Source organism: Mauremys reevesii, linkage group 4 (assembly GCF_016161935.1).
Source record: "Mauremys reevesii isolate NIE-2019 linkage group 4, ASM1616193v1, whole genome shotgun sequence".
NCBI classification, from domain to species: Eukaryota; Metazoa; Chordata; order Testudines; family Geoemydidae; genus Mauremys; species Mauremys reevesii.
The window spans coordinates 45,383,775-45,407,192 of NC_052626.1; the positions used below are offsets into that span (position 1 = coordinate 45,383,775).

At 39.7% G+C, this 23,418-nt stretch overlaps 1 long non-coding RNA gene across 2 annotated transcripts in view; it reads left to right on the forward strand.

The window, feature by feature from the left end:
• LOC120402978 overlaps nucleotides 1–23,418 on the forward strand; it is a 109,484-nt gene that overhangs the window by 15,616 nt on the left and 70,450 nt on the right. Inside the window, exon 5 of one of the 2 annotated variants that reach the window (XR_005597396.1) lies at nucleotides 3,520–3,851. The exons of the other annotated variant lie outside the window; for it this stretch is intronic. This is a non-coding gene — a long non-coding RNA (uncharacterized LOC120402978). Of the gene's footprint in view, nucleotides 1–3,519; nucleotides 3,852–23,418 lie in introns of those variants that run through there. 2 annotated transcript variants of the gene reach the window in all.

Here is a 23,418-nt window from a genome sequence, read left to right on the forward strand (position 1 = left end):
ATTTTTTAAAAGGTCAAGAGGTGCCATCACAGCATTTTAAAAGCTTCAAATTATGTTTAAATAATGTATTACTAAACTCACAGAAATCTTATCAGAATTTAAGAACCTACTGTGATTGTTTAAGTCCTCAAATTCACCGTCACAGAAAGACATGTTTCAAAAGGAATGCAGAGGCCTGTTGTTAAGATGACTAAGATTTTCTGAAAGTTTGGACACAGTCAGGCCTTCCCTGACAAAAAACATGAAAAAACACTGCAAATGAAATACAGATTTGAGCTGAGCACTTAAACATTCTAGAAGAAAATAATGTTAATGGAGTTTTAAACGATATGACCAAAGTATTCAAACCTGTATGTCCAAAGTCATGCTCCTAAATCCATATTAAGGTATTTAAATAAAGAAGCTGATTTTCAGAAAAATAGAGCACCCACAAATCTCACTGAAATCAACAGGAGCTATGAGGGCTCAATAACCTTAAAATCAGGTCACTTTATTTAGGTGCCTAACTTTGGGTGCCCAAGTTCGAACATTTTGGCCTATTCTTTTCGCTATGATTCCATTAACTTCAACCCACAGCAAAAGTGCAACAAAATTGTGAAGAGAGTGAAAGGTCTTACTTGTAGGAAGTGCACAGTAATAGAGCTTCATGAACAACTCAGGCTTCCCGATTCCAAATTAGGAGCCCTTAGATCACGACTGCAAGGCTAAAAATCAATTCTATATTTTCTGAGTTAATACTAAGGATTGCACTTAACAGACATGGAGACTAATAAGGTATGCAGGAGGAGTAAAAGCAGTGCACAAAAAATTCAGGCCTTAGTCTTGGCGATGATCCAGCACAATGATGTATCAACCAGATTTTTTGGAGGGGGAGGGAGAAATCAATAACATCTGTGGTATAATGGTATTAATTAAAGAAGCTCTTCAGAAGAGCTCAAGATGAGAGCCTCGGCCTGAAATTCAGACAGCTGAAGCTTGATTATCAGGAAAGAATGCTTTTTTAGCTATGAGTGGATAGGCCAAAAGCTGCAATGTGTAGAAATGGGGGAAAAAATTGCTTTTTATTTTAACTTTCTTTAAGTAATCAATATGTGGTTTTCACTTGCATTAGGAGTCTGTTCAGTTCCAAAGCCTGTGCCTATACTTCAAGATGAATTCAAGTCATTACCTTCTAAACCTGTAGGTTTAAAAACAACAAGAAGGATATGCATTTTGGGTTCATATTCTTATTAATTCATAAAATAAAACTTCTCCATGTTTTCTTCTACCCTGTCCCTTAAACATGCAATGCCACCCCAGTTCAGTTTCCCCAAGCAATTACCATCTCCTTGTTTATGTCACTCCTCAAGATTTCTTTCTGGGGGGTGCCCACGAGAACAGAATCAAGTATTACTACCTGTAAAATAATTTATTTGAGAAAATACTTTCACAGTTTATTATATATTAGTCCCTGATACTGATAAATAAGTGAAAATATAACTTATCTATTTAGTCACTGTAATAATTGATCCCCTACATGAACTCTACGGGTTCAGGGGTTTTTTTGTTTGCTTTGTTTTGTTTTGTTTTTCCCCAGTTTTTGCAAATAATGAATGTTTAATTTTGTTATGTATATGCTATTTCCATCTTGAACATGAATGTATGTTTCATTTTAGGTTTATATTTTATAGAAAACAAAAAATTAAGTTTAAAAAATTCTAATTGAAGATGTCCGTAGCACTTCTCCTTCCTTATCTTGTTCTGTCCATATTGTTTGTCACCCACATCTAAAATTACATATTCATGGATTTTAAGACCAGAAGGGACCATTATGATCATGTAGTTTGACCTCTTGCGTAACAGGATAGAGAGTTTCACCTAGTAATTCCTACCTCTTGCCCATATCTTGTGGATGAGCTACAGAATATCATTTAGAAAGATATTGGATGCTGATTTATAGACTTCAACTGATGGGAGAATACATCATAGCCCTTGATAAGTTGTTCCAATCAATAATTACCCTCACTGTAAAAATGTGTGACTTGTTTCTAGTCTGAATTTATCTAGCTTCAGCTTCCAGCTATTAGATCTTGTTATGCTGATGTCTGCTAAATTAAAGAACCCTCTACTATCAGAAAATGACTCCCCATGTAGGTACTTGTAGTCTGATCAAGTCACCTCTTAACCTTTCCTTGAATAAACTGAATAGATTGAGCTTCTTTAGTTACTCACTGTAAAGGCAGGTTTTCCAGACCTCCAATCATTCTTGGAGCTCTTTTGTGAATCTTTTCCAATTTCTCAACATCCTTTTTAGAGCGTGGGCACCAGAACTGGGCATGGTATTCCAGTAACGGTCACACTAATGCCTGATCTAATTAATACAGTGGTAATAGCACCTCCCTACTTCTACACAATATTCCTTGGTTTATACTGCAAAAGATTTCATTTGCACTCATAAACACCACATCACATTTGAACTCATCTAAGTTGTTTATCCCCCATAACTCCAAGTCTTTTCCTGAGTCACTGCTTTCCAAAATGCAGTCCTCCAGCCTATAAATGTGACCTAAATTCTTTATTCCCAGATTCATAGGTAAGGAAAGAAAGGACCACTGTTATCATCTAGTCTGACCTGCTGTGTAACGCAGAACATAGAACTTCCCCAAAATTATTCCTAGAGCAGATCTTTTAGAAGAACATCTGATCTTGATTTTAAAATGATCAGTGATGGAGAATCTACCATGCCCCTTGGTAAACTGTTCCAATGGTTAATTACTCTCACTGTTAAATATTTACACCTTATTTCCAGTCTGAATTGTCCAGCTTCAACTTCCAACCATTGGATCATGTTATACCTTTCTCTGTTAGACTGATGGGCCCATTTTCAAAAACTTGTTCCCAATGTAGGTACTTATAGACTGTTATCAAGTCACCCCTTAACCTTGTATTTGTTAAGCGAAATAAATTGAGCTCCTGAAATCTCTCTCTAAGGCACTTTTTCTAATCCTTTAATCATTCTGCTGGTTCTTCTCTGAGCTCTCTGCAACTGAGCGACATCCTTCTTAAATTGTGGACACCAAAACTGGACTCAGTATTCCAGCGACAGTGCCAAATACAGAGGTAAAACAACCTCTCTGTTCCTCCTTGAGAGTCCCCTTTTTATGCATCCAAGGATTGAATTAGCACTTTTGCTCACAGCTTCACTGTGACCCGAGAACATCTTAAGGTCAACTGGGTGCAGAGGGGTTACAGACTTCTCAGGGGTCTGGCTCAGACATTCTAATTCACCGAAGAGTATCATATGAGGACTTGAAAAAAAGTCCTGTTTGATTCTGGTCATCACAATTATTGTGAAATGCATGTACAAATACTATGTAAGGAGTTATGCATAAGAACTGAATATATGTTCTTTAAGTCTGTAGGTACTGGTCACCAGCAAAGGTGAAAACAGGGTTTCTGTCAGAAAAGAGATATTTATTCATCTATCTGTTCACATGAAACTGAGTATTGTCTCATTCATATCTGGTTTCTTATGCCCAGTGTGAACAGAATGCAAATGAAGAGTTCTAAGAACTTCAAAGTGAGAGAGAGAGAGAAACAGCAGGGGAGGAAGACTCTTAGCTGGAGGTGCATTTCAAACATTTGTTTGACGACTTTCAGGGGGCAGAGAAGGCACCCAAGCACCCTTCACTGAGGCAGTAAAAGGACAGTGTTTTTTCTTCATGAAAAAGGGGCCTCCGCAAGGTTGATCTGAGAACCATGAAGAGAATTTTGGGTGACAAAAAACTTCTTTAGACAGGATATTTACCTGTTAGTTAAATTTAGTGTCTAAAAAGCATGTTATGATTTAGTTTTATATGTAACCACATGTTTCCAACATCATCAGTCACAATTACCTGAATCTCAAATCTTTGATATTAAACATATTCTTCTTTTCACTATAACTTTATCTAAGTGCTGTGGTGTTAAGCAAGGTGGTGGTCCTGGGAGCTGACTCTTACAAGCTAGTGTGAACTGTTCCTTTGGGAACAGCGACACTGGTAATTCTGGGAGTGTTCAGTGAATAAGGGGCTGGATACTGCAGGGAACACTCTGGTGCAGGGGCGGCTCCAGACCCCAGCACTCCAAGCACGTGCTTGGGGCGGCATGCCGTGGGGGGGCGCAATGCCGGTCGCCGGGAGGGCGGCAGGCGGCTCTGGTGGACCTCCCGCAGGCGTGCCTGCGAAGGGTCCGCTGGTCCCGTGCGGCTTCGGTGGCCACGCGGGACAAGCGCACCCTCCGCAGGCACGCCTGTGGGAGGTCCACCGGAGCCGCAGGACCAGCGACCCGCAGAGCGCCTCCTGCGGCATGCCGCCCTGCTTGGGGCGGCAAAATGTCTAGAGCCGCCCCTGCTCTGGTGTGTGCCTATCACTAACCTGTACAGAGAGAGCAAGGCGTACAGAGGTCTGGAAGGAAGTGATTGTTTCATCAGAGATTGGTGATTAAGGGAGCTGATCCACAGCAGGCACAGACAGGACTGCCACACACTAAGAGCAAGTGGTGGTGAGGTGCCTCACAAATCTAGGTACCTCTGGGGAGTGTCACAGTCACACTGGGAGATCATCTTCACCTCATTATCCACCACAACCCCCACATCTTTTTCCAGATTTACTATTTTCTTAGATAGTGTGTCCCCTTCCCCCATCCCCCATGGAAGCATGGCCTACATTCTTTGTTTGTAGATGTATACATTTCTATTTAGCCATATTAAAATGCATATGGTTCGCTTGCACCCAGTTACCAAATAATCCAGATTGCTCTGTATCAGTGACCTATCTTCATTATTTACCAGGCCCCCAATTTGTGTGTCATCTGCAAACTTTCAGTGATGATTTTATTTTTTCTTCTAGGTCATTAATAAAAATGTTAAATAGCATGGGGCCAAGAACCAATCCCTGAGGAATCCCACTAGAAAAACAACTCAGTCAATGATGATTCCCCATTTACAAAACATTTTGAGACCTATCAGTTAGCCAGCTTTTAATCTATTAAATGTGTGCCATGTTAATTTTGTATCTTTCTAGTTTTTAATCAACATGTTATGCAGTACCAAGGCCTTACAGAATTCTAAATATATTACAACACGATTACCTTTGTCAATTAACCTGATAATCTCATTAAAAAAAGATATCAAGTTAGTTTGACATGATCTATTGTCCATAAACGCATGTTGATTGGCATTATTACTGTCCCATAATTCTTGATTAATCAAGTCCCATATCAGCCACTATTATCTTGCCTAGGACTGACATCAGACGGACAGGCCTGTAATTACCCCAGGTCATTCCATTTACTCTTAAAATATTGACACATTAGCTTTTTTCCCAGTCTTCTAGAACTTCCCCAGTCTTCCAAGACCACTTCCTATGCTGTTCAGTGTAGCTATCCTATGACCCTCTTCCAGGCTGGGTCTAGTCCTCAACCCATGCAGTAAACACTGGAACATACACACTCTTCTCCCCACAGCAGCCACCTGTCTCTCAAATCCTGCTCCTCTGTGTGGCTGGGGACTTTTTAAATGAGTCAGAGAAGTAGAGTCACCTATTCTGTGGTGTGCAGAACTACCAGTGAGTAGCTGGTACCTCAGCTGTTTAATCTGCCCCTGCTGGTTAATTACTTGATTTAGGCAGAAAACCAAGGTGAGCACCAGTGGGCCTCTCTCTGGGAGCTTTTGAAAATCTTGATCGAACAGCTAAATTTAACCATGTCGCAGATCCACTTCTTGCCCTAGTCAGTCCACTGAACAATCAGAAAACTTGGTCTGCAACTAAAGCACTGTCCTGAAAATCACTTGAGCAGCCAGATACAAGCTCAGCCCCAACTGGAATGTGCAGAAAGCAGACTTGTACCTCTGCAAGCTTTGGAACATATCAGTACTAGTTCTTTTGAAAATTCCAGGTGAACTAGATGCTTTCTCATTTGAAATGAACAATGTTTTTTTTTCAGTCCAGACATTGACACACAGGAGTCTGAGTGGAGTTCAATTTCCATTGTTAATTCAATCCTTGGCTTCTCTGCTGCTGCCAAGAGGCCAAGTGGTGTAATTCATGAAGGAAGTTTTTGGAAGAATGTACCTAGGAAACATGTACCTAGGAAATTGACAGACCAGCAATGCACTTCACACACTGTAGCCCAATGAACAAATATCAAATGGTAACTATTTTAAATTACTACCAACCTGGCTGGCTTCAGACAAGTGATGTAGAGATAAAAGGCTCTATATTCAAAGTACACTTCCCTTAAACAATAAAGTCACCAAAAACGCGCATTGTACTTGCTGCACGTGGCCTGTAGAGAACATCAGAATGGTCATACTGGGTCAGATCAATGGTCCATCTAGATCCTGTCTTCTGACAGTAGCCAATGCCAGATGCTTCAGAAGGAATGAACAGAACAGGGCAATTATCAGGTGATCCATCCCGTTATCCAGTTCCAGCTTCTGGCAGTCAGAGGTTTCACGACACCCACACACAGTATAGGGTTGCATCCCTGACCATCGCGGCTAATAGCCATTGATGGAACTATCCTCCATGAATTTCTTTAATGCTTTTTTAAACCCAGGTACACTTTTTGCCTTCAGAACATCCCCAGGCAATAAATTCCAGAGATTGAGTGTGCACTGTGTGATAAAGTACTTCCTTATGTTAGTTTTAAACCTGCTGCCTATTAATTTCATTGGGTGACCCTTCATTCTTGTGTTATGTGAAGGAGCAAACAACACTTTCCTATTCACTTTCTCCACACCAGTCATAATATCAGAGACCTCTATCATATTCCCCTTTAGTCATCTAGTCTCTAAAATGAACAGTCCCAGTTTTTAAATCTCACCTCATCTGGATGTTGTTCCACACCACTTGTCTATTTTGTTGCCCTTTCAGTACCTTTTCCATTTCTAAAATATTTTTGAGATGGGGCAACCAGAATTGCATGCAGCATTCAAGGTGTGGGTGTACCATGGATTTATATAGTAGCTTTATAATATGTTCTGTCTTATTATCTATCCCTTTCCTAATGGTTCCTAATATTAGCTTTTTTGAATGCTGCTGTACATTGAGCAGATGTTTTCAGAGAACTATCCACTATGACGCCATGAGTCTTTCTTAAGTAGTAACAGCTAATATAGACCCCACCCCCATCATTTTGTATGTTAGATGGGATTATGTTTTCCAATATGTATTACTTTGCATTTATCAACACTGAATTTCATCTGCCATTTTGTTGCCCAGTCACCCAGTTTTGTGAGAGCCCTTTTTAACTCTTTGCAGTCTGCTTTTGACTTAACTATTTTGAGTAGTTTTGTATCATCTGCAAATTTTGCCACCTCCAATTCACCCCCTCTCCCAGATCCTTTCTGAATATGTTGAACAGCTCTGGTCCCAGTACAGAACCTTAGAATAGCACACTATTTCTCTCTGCATTTTAAAAAATGACCACTTATTCTTACCCTTTGTTTCCCATCTTTTAACCAGTTATGGATCCATGAGGAGATCTTCCTTCTTATCCCATGACTTTTTATTTTGCTTAAAAGTCTTTGAAGGATCTTGTCAAAGGTTTTCTGAAAGTCCATGTACACTAGATCCACTGGATCACCAATGTCCACACGCTTCTTGACAACCTCAAAGAATTCTAGATCCTGTGCTCATTAAGCCTAAATCAAGGATCGTCTTGGCCGCAGTCGGTTTCAGGACTAGCTGCACCAAGATGTAGTTAACAATGGAGGAAGTAAGGACTTTACTTCTTGATATTTATACTGTACTGAAGATGTCCTGGGCAGTGGAGGGGGGAGGGAAGGGGAATAGGTTTGTGCCTTTTCTTGCTTCTTTATAACATATAAAAAGAGGCCCTGAAAGAAGCATGAGTCAAAAAGAGGAAATAGTCAAAATCTGAGGATCATGAAATTCCAATGTGCTGCAGCTTTTAGTAATGGTTTTGTTCTGTAAATTTACTGCAGTTTAACATTTCTGATTTGAATTAATGACACTAAGGGATACATTTCAAAGATGCACACTGGGAGTCAGCCCCTCAAATCTCACTGACATACTGGAATCAAATCCTTCTGCACTGCTTTACAAATATTTTGAAAGGCCTTGGATAACATCAGATAGTGGTCACTTTTCGGAGCAGAACCTCTTATTCAACAGGAGCGTCTTCCTGTATGCATTGAGAACCATATCAACTTAACTGATTAAAACAACAAAACAAAAAACATGTATTACATTTTATTTCTGTTCCCCTACTTTGAGTTCTTCTGAAATCTGGTATACTCCAAGATTTGGTACACTGTAAATTCAACTGCAAACAGCAAAATTAAAGCAAAATCAAGGCATAAATAGAACCTAGGTCTTAGAAAAGACAACAGTTGGGGAAGGGAGCTCTTTAAATGAGCTGATCTAAAGAGGTTTAGGCTCAGTTTAGGGAGTGAGCTGTTTTAAATTTTGCCTGAACGGATTCATCTTTATTAGTGATGTCATCAACTAACAGGAAAAAAAAAAGATTCTGATCTCAGCTATACTGGTGTAAATCTGGAGTCAGTCTATTGACTGCTGTAGAGTTGCTCTGGATTTATACTGCTGTAACTGAAATAAGACTCTAGTTCATAGAACCATCCACTCAACTACTAGCAGGCAGTTTTACTGTTCACTATTAATGTCTATAAATATCTGCTTTTGAGAGCTATCCTAATTACAATTTAAAAGAATATTTTATAATCAAATTTTTGACTCATTCAAATACAGGAAATGAGTCATTCGACAGAACAGAAAGACCAGCCAAAGCAATCGATGAGTTGTGTAACCCAGCACCTGGCTTTGAAGTTAAGAAAAAACAAACAGATATTTACAGTAAACCAATAGGAATGGGATTGAGACATGCACATAAGCCCACATACACACATTTTAACAGAGGAACTAAAAACCAGATTCTTGAGAAAGGTGTTCAAATGACAATGATGGATACAGTATAGAAATCTAGAAAGATATAATTAAGGCTAATCCAATCTAAGTAGGCTTGGCAGATTTTTTTTTCTTTTTTTTAGTTATTTCAACAGTTAATATAGACGTTTATTCTAAATCTTTTTTCCATTTTTTATCTACTTACATTTTCACAGTTGTGGGAACTTATAGGGGGAGGTCACAATTATTTAATGACAATAGATGTTGAGATTCAAAAAGTTAAAAACTTTATAACAGTTAGAAACCACAAACTGTCAACATCACATGTCAAAATATACAAAGTACATAACCTCAAATTAAATTCTAGAGTTCTTGAGCAGCATATTTTTTTACTTTGGCCATCTTGAAATTTCTATTGTTATCAATGAAAATATTTTTTCATCAAATTTCTGTGCCTGCAGTGAAATCAACATTTACTTCTAAAAATCTAATCCTTCCAAGCATAGTTGTAAGCCTATCCGTGGCTTCTCACTTCTTCATTGAACCTTATAACTATTTTCATACAAAAGCAACACTTTACAGCCTCAAACACTTTTCTTCTGTGGAAAGGTTACGAGTATAGTATCCAACTTTAGACGCACATTTTAAACACAATATTATGGCAACAAAGAGTCCTGTGACACCTTATAGACTAACAGACGTATTGGAGCATGAGCTTTTGTGGGTGACGGATGCATGCGTCTGACGAAGTGGGTATTCACCCACGGAAGTTTATGCTCCAATACATCTGTTAGTCTATAAGGTGCCACAGGACTCTTTGTTGCTTTTTACAGATCCAGACTAACATGGCTACCCCTCTGATACTTGACAATATTATGGCATTTAGCCATTATTCATTTCCTAGGACACTCATCGTTGTGTCTGTGCACCTTCCAGAAAAGCATTAAGCAAAGTGACTAGCATCTGTCACATGCTGTTTCAATTAGATCTGCTGAAAATTAACCCGTATTATACCCAACTATGCTAGTTTTCTAGCATACGCTGCCAAAATAAATATAGTATATATATATATGTAAACAATTGCTGGCCAAAAATGGCTGCTGCAGTATTGTCACCACCAGTACTTAATTCACTGTAAATCACTTTGGGATATCTGGGCAGTAAGACAGGCACCATTATGTGATAGCATGAGCTCTAGCACCTAAGATTGCTTAAACCCAACTCAACTTCCATCTTACGCCCCGGGGGTAAAGTTTTCTAGGTCTAGTCTCTGCTTAAAGATTATGTGTTATGGTGAAGTGTAACCAAGCAGAATTTGTTTTCCCTTTTAAGGAGCATTTAAAAAAAAAATCCCTTTCCATGTTTAAAAAAACAAACAAAAAAAACACCACAAGAATTTTGTAGCAGCCCTAGCACCGAAGCAGCTGGTGTTCAAAAGTTGGAATCTGAGCAGAAAAATACTCTGTGAGCAGAAATTCCTTTGAATGCTCTGATGAAAACTCATGGTGATTTGACTGAATTAGGGGATTTTAAAATTGCACTTTGCCTGTGTGCTTGTAAAATCAATACTTTTTTAAAGCAATTTTTGGCAACCCTTCCCATGAAGATATGCTGTACGGAGCAGGAGTCCTACCTCATTTGCTGAGCATCTGGTAAGTGTGCATTGGGTTATGCATTCTTCACAAAATTATACGTCAGCCCAGTGCATGGCTGGATGGATACTCTGTAAATTGTGCATTGAAAGAGGAAGGGCTCCAGAACATACTGCAACAGTCACATATTAATGTGCCATGCAGAATTTCTCTGTGAAGCTCTCTCATTTTCAATGCATATGTTGTAAGGTGTACAGTTAATAAGACAGGGTGCCACAAGATCCCTTGCCCTATTATCCATGCAGCGATTCTGAAATAAAAGCTATGCAGGATCTAATTTTTGCATAAAAGGGATTCTTTTCTATGGGACCCCCTAAGGCATAGGGGCTGTGGGGACACTAGGCATAAGTAGACTAAACAATTACTTAGAGCCCCAAGCAGCTCAAGGAGGACCTGATTTAGTATTGTCCACATTTAATAAGATGAATAGTATTTTGGGGATTTTTTCCACAAGTGTAGTAGCTAGTATGTGTTGCGTTGGTATATTTTTGGGTTTGTGGAAATAATGCAATTAGTATTTTTAGGGGGCAGTTGAGTTAGAGGGGCCCCCAAAGTATTCCTGCTTAGGGCAGGCCTCCACTAGGCTAGCACCACCTCTGTATAGGGGATAGTAAGTTTTTGCAGCATCTAGCCTTTTTCCTATATTTCTTTTTAAAAGTTCTGACAGCCCCCTAAACAAAATTGTTAAAGTGTTGAGATACAATGTTAAGTAATCAAAAGTCAGGAAACAGCAAAGTTGAGTTCACATGCCCAAGTTCAGTTCTGACTCCTCAGTATACAATATAGGTTTTAAATAGGTCTTCCTCCCCCCACACACCATGTGGCTTTGGTTGGGGTAGGGAGGGGAGGGGGACCTGCAGAGAGGACCAAGCCAGACACTCCAACTGTTAGGGCTAGAAGCAGCCAAAGCAGGAACCTCTGGATGTTCATAGAACTTATTGTTTTAACTGGGTTTTCCCTACATTGCACATGTTGGCGGTTTTCTCCACCCATCTCCATCCCTTAGATTCACCTCACAGCAGCCCCCTTACTTCTTTTTTCCCCTCCCTTTCCCTTCCATTTAGCTATCCCCACCTAAGTAAACCCACCAAAAATTATAATGAACTAATATGATGCTTGCTGCCATTGCATTGTTCAGTTCGTGTTACACCCCTTCTGCCACCCTGTCTCTGTCTTGTCTATTTACACTGTAAGCTCTTCGGAGCAAAGACTCTCTTGTTCTGTGTTTGTACATTGCACAATGGGACCCATTTTTATATCCATTTAATATCTTTTCTGAAAAAAGTATAATATCCATTTGAATTCTATTACTATCTATAAGGAGCCCTGCCTCATTCACTGTGCATAAAAAACATCAGTAGCCTGTCCCTGGCATAGCAATAGTAGCACACACTCCTGCAAGATGCTACACATTTGTATTTATAATATTCTTCTATAGCTTTATAGAATTACCCTGTGTTATCTGAGAAATAACAGTTTACTACATGGTCACATACTATCTAATCAGGAGCCACAAAAGTTCAGAGTTAAGGTTGCATGTGCAAACAACTTTGGCATTTCCTGACTTCTGAGAGCTTAATTGTGCAAACTTAATAATGACCCTGGATTTTCAGAGACTGAGCATAGAAATAATATGCCATTGACTTCAGATGGAGTTCTGGGGGCTCACTACCCGTAAAAATCAGATTCAATGCTCTTACCCTGTCTGATTTAAAAAAAACAATTCTAATTTTGACCCCTATTTGTTTCTGAGTAGTTTTCTTTCCAATCGCAAAGTTAATTCTTGATAGATCTGATTCTGGAATCCAGAGAAGACTATTTGCTGTTGGATTCAGGGGCAGCCATAAGCCTCTTGCTTCCAGCCCTGATGAAGCTTAGAAGCATCTCATATGATAGAATTCTGGACAGAGGGCAGGGGAAAGGTGGTAGCTATTGACAGTACACTTCTGCCCGACTGTCTACGTGGAAGCTTTGGCATTCACCTCAGAGATAACCACTCATTTTCCCCTCTCTCCAGAGATGAGCACTCTGTTTACAGCCACTCAGGCTACATCAACACCACAAGTGAAGGTGTGATTGTAGATCTGGCACAGGTAACAGTAGTATGAATATGGTGGCATGGACTTCAGCACTGGCTAGCTAGCTGAGTACACACCTGGGTCTGACAAGCTCATACGCTGGTTGCTAGCCTGTGCTGAAGCCCATGCTGCTACATCTACACTATCATCATCTGTGCTAGTTAGCTGGGTATAACTATCCATGCTACACTGATACCTTCACTTGCAGTGCAGCCATGATCTTAGAAGGAAGGCATGTATGTTAGAAAATTAAGGAGGGAAGGGAAGTGTACAAAGAATGAAAGGGTGAGGGATCATCAGGGAACAATCTAACCAGCTTTTTGTTAGGGAGCAAGGAACAGGAAGACGACACCACACTCAAAGTGTTCATTCTGAAACTGCCACAGCAAGGAAGAAACAGACAGTGTTAGCTGACGGCTTTCTGTGTCTGTTTATTTTCAGTTGCTGCATAGGAAGTTGGATATCATGTCCTTGCTTTAAAAGAGCAGTGCACTTGTTCACTGTATTGACAAGTCTCCTTCTGAGATCTCATGTCTGGCAAGACACAAGAATGTTTTTCAAACAAGCTACTTGTACAGTAAAGCCTGTGAATCCTGAACAATGACTGATATAAAGCTTTGCGATCTTCCCATTTGAAAGAGATGACATTTCTAAAGTTCAATCCCTAGAAGAGAACATTTTAGCTAAAAACGGTTGAGTATTTTAGGAGACACTTAAGTCCCTTTATAGTGCTACATATTTTAAGACCATATCAAGAGCATCCTAATAGGAGAAATATTAGAAACCTTTCTGAAGAAACATTTGAACTCCAACTCAGTAGATCCTTTTTAAAGATCAAAAGTTCAGCTAGAGTAGCATGTATAGAAAACCTGTCTCTCTAGGTCATTTTTCTGCAGCTTCCTTAAATATTTTGCATTAAGCCAGTACAAGTAAATATCAGCAAGTCAAGTGGACATAAATGTATCAGCTTCAGCAATGTGTTAAGCATCCCCAATAGTCAAACTAAGAGGAACATTCAGAATATTAATTATTTTTAAATGGCCTCCTTTGCTTCCTAGGTCCTATTACATCTAACTATTCTTCAGTAACTGCCAGCCACTCTGCTCTGGTGCACAACATGCGGCTGGCTACCAGTGCCACATTAACCATGGAGCTCTGCTTATGCCTGGAACTGATCTATAATGAATCTGATCATTACCATCCCTTCACACCTCGTCCCCCACAGGGCTTGATTCAGTTGCAGTACTAATACTCAGATAGCATTAGGACTTCCCTTGGCTAGTACCAAGAAAGGATGGGGGCGGGGCACAGGTACAGGACTTCACCTATAGTAGGCTTGGCCAGAGAGCACATGTTGCAACTTAGTGATGACAATACTATACTCCACCGAGGCTCTGGGAGGTTTGAGATCTTCAGGAGGTCCCTGTGTAGACAAACCCTTATGTAATAAATCAATCAGGGTGGCTTGTCTACATGGACATTTAGTTGGCAGCAAGCTGAGGTGTGAATCTACCTCAACTAGCATAATACACACATTGGAGATTAAAAGCAGACTAACAAACTCTTCACAGCAAGGTCCACATGGACAATTAGCAGGTGGCAGGCTAGATTCATACTCCACTTGCCACCAGCTACACGTTTGTTTACACAAGCCCAGAGTGGCTGTCATTGCTTATAACAATGCATTAGGACAAAGCTTCACTGTATATAAAAGGCATGAATTCATAGTTACCTGATTGCACGTGCATACACAAAGAACCCCACACGGTTTATCCAGTTAACTAACATCTCTAAAGGAGATTATGGGGTACTGGCTGAATATTATGCAAACCAGAGTATGTACTGTAGCTGGGTGAAGAAAAATACCTAAGTGTATCTGACTTGATCCTGCTTTGCATGTGAAATTATGATCGACTTCAATAGATGTTCCTCTTTCAGCACTTAAAAGTATAGGCCCTATATGTTTTTGTGATCCTGAATGCAGTATGCATTCATTCAAGCAGCCAGGGTGGTTTGACTTGCTGTAGCAAACATGCTGTGCTCTCTCCATAGAGGGTATTTTTTGACCCAAAAGTAAAATGTTAAAATAATGTTATCCTTGTGATAAAGCCAGACAAAAAGCATACAGTGCCCCATTAGACTGACATTCCAGTCTTCAAAATTCATGCCACTTGACTTTTACCTCTGGAGTGATGTGAGCTGTGCTGAAAAGATTGCATGGTAGCCTCACTCCATTTCCTGCATTTTGTCTGTCAACTTTCATGTCATTTTTCTCCTGCTGCTCTGGATTATTAAAGTATTTGAGGTGTTTCCTCTCTCAGGCATGTTTTCATACATTTTATTCTTTCCTTTGAGTATTAATGACTTCTCTCCCAATTTTAATTAACAGTTCACTAGCAGTTAAGCTAAATATCCATTTAGAACTATGGAAATGTAATTGCTCCACCATCTGGTCAGCTGTAATATTTTATTACAACAATATGATGAAAACAATGTTATGCATCTCAGGACTTAATATGCTGCTTCCCTGGTGAAATGGTGCAGATTTTTGAGATTCTTCCTCGGAGGCCCATTTAATCTGAAGGCTAGCTTCCCATGGACAATGGTTGGTGGACAGTTGGAGTATCATTGTGTGTATTTTCTATTTTTTTTTCCTGAGAGAGCGAGAGAATTAGGTATATAGTAATATTTTCTGAAGAGACCAGTTACAAAACAAGAATGTGGCGTTGTCACCTTAGCTTATTACTTCTGTACCATGTTTTAATTTTTCCTTACACTATGACCCTAGTTATTGTATGGGGAATAGTGGACTGAATGACCTAGATATCATTCAAAGGCTGCTGTACAATTTCATATTTACAGTGCTAATTCAAATAGACATTTTCATGAAGTTGCAATAACTAGTAATTCATTTATCACAATAGAACTGTAGTAACAGTTGCTGCTGCCCATTGGATTACAGAGATTTTAATATAAAATAATGCTTTTGCTGCTAGTGACTAGAGGCAGAGGCCATCTCTTACATACTATTCTACAGAGGGATCTAACTGCATTGCAAACATGTTTACGCTTTTCAAACTGAAGCAGATTTTCCAGATGGCGTTTTTAGATGTTTACAGTTGTCAGGTATTGAATTTTAATTGTAGATTTAAAGTGTGTAGGTGCTTTTATAAAATGTAAGCATCTAGATAGATGCATGTAGCAATAATAAAAAACAAATATACAGATGAGATCTTAATGACCACAATGAGATTTTATGTCTCAGCTGAAAGACAGCACCCGCTAACATCAGACTTGCTGATCTGGGATAGTATTTCAGTAACAACTTAGAAAAGTATGCCATCTACTGAAAAGACCATGGGCGAAACTCTGGCTCTGTTCAAGTCAGTGGAAATTTTATCATTTACTTCAGTGCGGTCAGATTTTCACCCAATATGTTAGAGACACTAAAGTGGCACGAGAAGTTGAAATATGGTCACTGCAAGTAACTGTAGTGAGGAGCCAATGGTGGTTCCCATCTTTACTAAAAAAGACGTAATTGTGTCAGGACTAGATTGGGGCAAAGTTTTGGACAAAATTTCCTGTCCCGTCCCCCCCCCAAATACAGAGTCAGATCAAACATTTTGCAAATTTGTGTCAAATTTGCTGAGTTACTTCAGTTTAAAAAAAAATCCCTAGAAAAGTCAAATGTTTCACTACCATTTTCAGAACAAAAATGTCTGCTTTGAAATGACTGTTTCCAACATCACTTCAATTTATTAAAGCTTTTTTAAAAAAAGGTAAAAAACCTCAAATTAAATTCCCTTCCCCAAATGTTTTGGTTAACCCATTGAATGGAAGAAACATGGTTATTCTCACAGCTCTAATTAGAGCACAATCACGAAAAATCAAGTAACACAATGACGCCCATGACTTTGCTGTTGAGATAGATATGTCCAATCTGAACAGACTGGGAGACATTTTGAAAGACCTAATTCTTCCTAGAGAATGTGACTGTTTCAGTGTATGGGGTTTTTGGGGTGGGGATTTGTGCAGAGTTTTTTGCAAGGGCCATAGAATACTTGCAATTGTTTTTTACTGCTGGATGTATGGGAACTAAGTATTTTGACACATTCTCAACACCATCATTTTTACCTACTTTTCTTGTCTGCTAATTGCTGGGTTTGAGACAGAACAGCAGAAGACCCAGTGTGGTTCTCTGCCTCTGAACATCAGCAATGAGAGAAGGAGCTAAAGAAAAAGGGCTGAACATCTGCCACAAAAACAATGTAAATCAAATATACGTTGACCAGAAAGGGAATTTTGCCCTTGAAAATGATGGACACCAGATAGGCAAGCTCTGCAAATAAAGAAACAGAACACTTCCTGAATTTTGCATGGTCCTCCAATTCCTTTTGCAACAGACAACTCCCCAAACACCCCCTGTTTACTTACAGTACTTGCAGCATGACACTTCCTAAAGGCTACCTATCCTGCCTTTCAGTACTATGCCTATTGGACATTATCCTCAAGCAGGAAACTGGTGAGAGAGTGATTATTCTTGATTTTTAAAATATATATCATATCAAAAAATTATCCATGCTAAGGGAGGTGCTTTCCATAAATGACCTCGCCTCCTGATTGAGTTACTTTATCCTCCTTATTAGGTTCATCTAGAAAAATGGCAGGATGGAATGACTGTCCACAGAAATGCACCATGACATATTTTGAAGAGCAGCTTCTAAAATTAGAGACTATTCAAAATGCATAAAAACTAGGGCTGCTCAAAAAAATCTATTATAACTATTTTTATCAAAAATCCTACTCTGTCAAACAAACCTTTTCATGAAGAGTGTATGCTTTCCACAGAAAATTGAGTCTTCATCAAAAACTTCAGCCAAAACCCAAAAGCTTTAGATGAAAATGTTCAGTTTTTTGATGAAAAGTTGAAGTTTTCCATGGAACAAAAACTCATTTTCCAACTAGCTCAAATAACCCCTCCCATGTGTATACAACACTTGTTTTTGAGCATGCAGTTCAGGTGGTTAGGGTCCTGACTGTTTGTATACAAAAATCCAAAGTTTTAGGCATAAAAAAATTTGCATCCAAAGTTTTGTGCATGCAAATTTACATCCATAATTTAAAAGGCTCTGTTAAAGATTATGCCCCAATGGTTTATAAAAATCTTGTTCTTGAGAACTTTTAGCATGTCAATGTTTTACTCTTACACCACAATTAGCAGCTTCACACAGTAAATGAGGCACCAGCTGATGTTTTGTTCTATGTTTGTATAGCACCTCAGCACCTAGGAGCCCAGTTATGGACCATTGCCCTATGATAATAAATACTATTGGAGAACTAAAATGAAACCAAACATCAGATAAGGTCATCAGATAAGCAGTGATTCAAGCTAGTAGAAGCCCCCCACTATGATTTTCAGCAAATCATGGTCTGTTTTCAAAAAGCAAAACTTTCCACAAAAAATTAAACACTATCAAAATCTCCATTTTGTCATGAACATTTCTATTTTTATCAAATTAGTTTTTTAAATGGTTGTACTTTGACTAAAATGCTGGTTTCAGTACAAAAATAGTTTTGGGTGAATTCAAACATTTTTCAAAGTTATAGAATTTTCTATACATGTCCATTAAAATATTAAACACAATTTTAGTTTTTTTTTAATCACAAAATTTTGCTAAAAGCTAGAAAATATGTATTTCACAAATGCTACAAAAACAAAAAACTTTGAAATTTCAAAAATGTTCACACACTGGCTTTTCCATTTTTCAGCTTTTTTTTGTAATATTTTAGTTACTGCCAATTTTTTTTACAAGATTAGAATTTTAAATGTTCCACAAAATTAGATAATCATAGGAAATCAAACAAAAATCTCATAATGTTCAGTCCATTTTGTAGTTACATATTACCTATAGATTTCTAGTTGTAAATTACATTGTTACCCATGTGCTAAGGGAATTTTACACAGAACAAGGGAAAAAAGCAATGATGATTAGCCCTTTGCATTACTTGTAGTGTAGGATACATGTCAGTACCAACAGGGGAATTAAAATCTATCCAAAAGGCACAGTAGTAGGACAATAAACATTAAGTAGCCAATTCACTGAAGAGTTTCTTCAGACAGAAATAAGTCAGGAATTCTAGGAACACAGAAATCAAAGTGATTATGATTTGTCTAGAGACGGCATTGACTTTGGTAGAGTCAATAAAAAAGGCCACCATGTTTTGTTATTCTACTAATAAGATATAAATCAAATACACCACTACCTCGATATAACGCCACCCGATATAACACGAATTTGGATATAACGCAGTAAATGCAGTGCTCGGGGGGGGCGGGGCGGCGGGGCTGCACACTCCAGTGGATCAAAGCAAGTTCAATATAACACAGTTTCATCTATAACACAGTAAGATTTTTTGGCTCCCAAGGACAGCGTTATATCGAGGTAGAGGTGTATACTTAGGAAGAAACAGAATCTGAAGAAGTGTACAGGTACTGCATTAGAAGTCTGGCTATTATATCATGTTAGATATTATTTAGTATGACAACAGGGGAATTGCCACCTCAAGATTTGCACATTGAGCCCAGAGCTCTCTTTCCTGAACAGATGTGGAGGAATCAGCCACCTCCACAGCCAGGGGCGGCTCTAGACCCCAGCGCGCCAAGCAGGCGCTTGGGGCGGCCGTTTCCCGGGGGGGCGGCATTTGGCTCCGGTGGAGCTCCCGCCGGCATGCCGGCGGCAGGTTCACCGGAGCCCGGGACGAGCGGACCTGCCGCAGGCATGACTGCGGCGGGTCCCGTCTTCCCGCGGCTCCGGTTGAGCTCCCGCAGGCATGACTGCGGCAGGTCCGCTCCTCCCGGGCTCCGGTGGACCTGCCGCAGGCATGCCGGCAGGAGCTCAACCGGAGCCGCGGGAAGAGGGGACCCGCCGCGGGACCGGGAAAGGGCGGCGCAGCGCTCCGCGCTGCTTGGGGCAGCCCGATTTCTAGAGCCGCCCCTGTCCACAGCATTTGTTTTGGTCAAAATTAACACAAGGAACATACTTTCCCAAGGACAGTGGAACCCTATCCATTAGAGCGGGTAGGAGATTTTCTAACAACACTTTTCTGTTGGAAAATACTGACTCGTGAAATTGAAACATTGATTTTGATGAAAACCTGAAGGAAAGCAGCAGATTGCAAAACCTGCCTAGGTTCTTACCTGCTCAGCTACCTGGCTCCTGAGCAGTCTGCCTGGTGGGCTGATAAGGAGCCAGGAATTCCAAGGAACCCTCCCAGGCTCCCAGTTATTTGCCCAGGTATCCCAGGTCCAGAGCAGCCCACCAAGAGTTAGGACTCCCAGGGTCTTGGTTTCTCAGCAGCCTGGAACCTCAGGGAGCCCTTGCTCCCAACCTCCCCACCCGCTGGCTCCCAGCAGCTTGGGGAACCTCAAAACCATGCACAAGTCAAAACTAAATGTCATTTGACTTTTTCAAAACAGTTTCAGCAGAAGTCTAAAGATGTCAATTTTCATTCAGTTTTAGAACAGGTTTTTTTTTGTTTGTTTGTTTTTTTAAAGTTTCCACATTTCCTATGGGATGGGAGTTCCTGTTTCTGGCTAGCTCTACCATACATCTGCTGTGGAAAGTGCCATCTACTGCAGAGAGTTGGAAAATTCAGGATAATAAACATAAGGTTACCAAGAAACCTACTATTATCTCTATGTTGCACACCATGAGCACTCAGAAATCCATAACAGTAGGGTTTGAACTTAGATCCACTGGCTCCTACACCTACAACAGGGGTTCCCACATTTTTTGCGGGCATGACCCCATTTTAATAAAGTCTGTCCTTCCAGGACCCCAGACAGCTGATGGAAGATACCATTTTGTAGAGCAAAATGGCGTCCTCCATGCATCGTGACCTCACACACATGAGGTCACTCTGGGTGGAGCAAAGTGGTGTCCTTTTAACAGTAGGGATTGATGCAACCCTATCTGCTGATGGTGTGATCATTTGTGGGGACACAACTTGCCGTGACTCCCAGACTCTCCATTAGCTTTTAGCAGTGTAGGTTCTATGGCACAAACATGAGCAATTCTGAGTCTGTCCAGTATAGCACAACGTTTCACATACACACTAGCCAGTTCATAGCAGCTACATTCTTGCAGTTCTTTAGAGCATTCTAATGCAGATTTCCTCAATTACCTGCAGGATCCTGATAACTACAAATCCCTCACTGCAGGCTAGCAAATGGTACTTTTTAGAGGTTTCCATTGTATAAAATAGCTTTGCATTTTGAAAATTGCTTGAACATTTTTATTCCACATGTGGAACTAAAGTCACCTTTAATAGTTCTATTTTACCAGTGATATCCATTTAGATATTATTTCTTTATTCATCTTTTTTAGCTCCTCAACTTAGAAATGCATCAGTGATTATATGTCTTGTTGGGTATTGGAAAACAATTCGGAGTTTGAAATTGCTGTCTCACTGTATTATACTTCATTTAAGACTGTTTCTGCTAAGGAAAATATCTATAGTTTTTACGGTGTGCTAAAACTACACCCTTTAAAAGCTGGATTTTGAACTACTGAGTGAAAATTTTACTGTTCATTTCAATTGGAGCAGAAATCAATCCTAAACACCTTTTTTAACCAAAATATTAGCTAATTGTTACTATCTGCATAAAGGGATATAATAGGTGTTTTTCTTCCTTAAAAACATCCAGTTACTTTATTTGCAGTAGCACCTCCAGTCTGCAGTCAGGGATGGCTAGACAGCAGTGATAGCCTCATTGTGCTAGGCACTGTACACACACGCAATCAAAATATTGTCTCTGCCCCCAAAAATGTACAGCCCAAGTATAAGATGAGGGAAGGCAAATGGCATCAAAAATGAATGGGGGAATCGCAAGGTAACAGATAATCATGATTAACATAAGCAGCAGTCAGAACATTAAGTACTTAGCCTACCAAACACTTGACAATGGCTGACGGAGGTAAGCAGTAAGGAGATTTGAAGGACTGTTGGCCAGTAGGCCAAATTTGTACCAGAAATAAGGCCTACTGGTGAATCGAACTCCAAGATGCCTTAAGAATGCCATTAAACTGTAATAGAATGTGGAAAATCCCAGCTTGCTACAACTTTTAACCTAGTGTTATTTGATTGATATAAAACATTCCTTGAAAAACTGCTAACTGCAAAACCAATGGAAATGTATATACACAATACACTGATGGTAAAGGTTACTATTAAGCAGCAGATGTGCCATCATGCACTTGGAAATCTATGAAGTGAACCAGAAAAATGTGTGGTTTTAGCCTCATGCTGGGGAAAGCTGAAGTTGTAAATAAGTAGTCTAAGCTACATGCAAACAACTGAATCAGACAATACTGGGCTGAGTCTGTCATCTTTGTCATTGGCTGAAAGCTTTGGTTCCACTGACTTATGTAGTGTAGTAACAATTGATTAATCAATCTCAGGTACCAAAGCTTGACTGATGTCTCCTTAATTATTAAACAAGAGCAAACCTAAGTAGATTAATAACAAAGATTTGTTAATTTTTTTTTTTAATTTTTTTTAGTTTTATGGCTTTTATAAAAGGGACAGCATGGCAGAAATTATTATGTTTATGGGGAATATTTTACTAATGGGCTAAGAAGTGAGAAAAAGGCTGATATCACTGGCACATGTCAATGGCTCAAAAACAAAGGTAGGTTAGGGCTAAACCACAGAGGGCACTGGTAGAAGATAATTAGTCTGATGTGGTAGAAAGAAGGGAGTCAGAGGAGGGATGACACAATCAGAGCAAGTAATCAAAAAGATTTTTCTTGGCAACAAAATTTCAAAACAGATATAAGAATATTAATATAGTATTAGACAAGGCCAGAAAGAAGAGCTTGTAATAGTCAAGATGCATGATAAAGGGGGCCTCAGTGAGAGTAGTGTGTGTGTGGATGGTGAGGAAAAGGCAAGATCTTAGAAATGTTGTGCAGAAAAAAGCAACAAGTTTTAGACTCTGCCTAGACGTGTGGGTCTAGAGAAAGAGTGGATTCAAAGAAGACACTCAGATTACAGACCTCAGAGGGCTTGTCTACACTACAGGATATGGCACCAGCCCACCAGGCCAGCGAGTACATTAACCGAAGGGCTACTTTTCAATGGTGGTGCAAGCTGTGGTGGACCATAGGGACGTTTTACCAACATCAACGGTGGGTGGGGGGGGCAGGTTCATGGCCACGCTGTGTGTCAGGGAACTGTTTAGCCAGCTGTGTGATGTGAAAAAGTAGGTGATTTCTTTGACACAATACATGTTGCCAACAGTAAACACAGTCTCTCAGTTTTCAGTTAACACAAGACCAAGAGAGGAAACAAGTCTCAGGAGATCTCAGAACTAGTCCGAGATTTCAAGGGGTCATTGTTATGCAACCTAATTGTAAACCATTAACAATAGTAACACTACACTAATTGCCCTACTTAGATGCAGTTTTTGCAGACCGATCACAGAGACAACTGTAATGGTGTCCACTGTGAGAAGTGGGGAAGGGGAAGTAGTTGAGGGACAGAGGAAGATTAAGAGCTAAGTTTAGATCATACTAAGCTTCAACTGATTCTGGTATCTCCTCATGGATGCCCAGCAAATAAAGGCTGAGATTTTAGTTTGATAGAAGACGACAAGTTCTGGAGTGGAAAGATAGAGCTGTAAATAATCATTGATGATCACTAGTAGTTGAAGCTTTGTTTCTGAATGAGATCAAGCAAAGACAGGGTGTTAAGACAAAGGGTGGTGCTAAAGTCAAA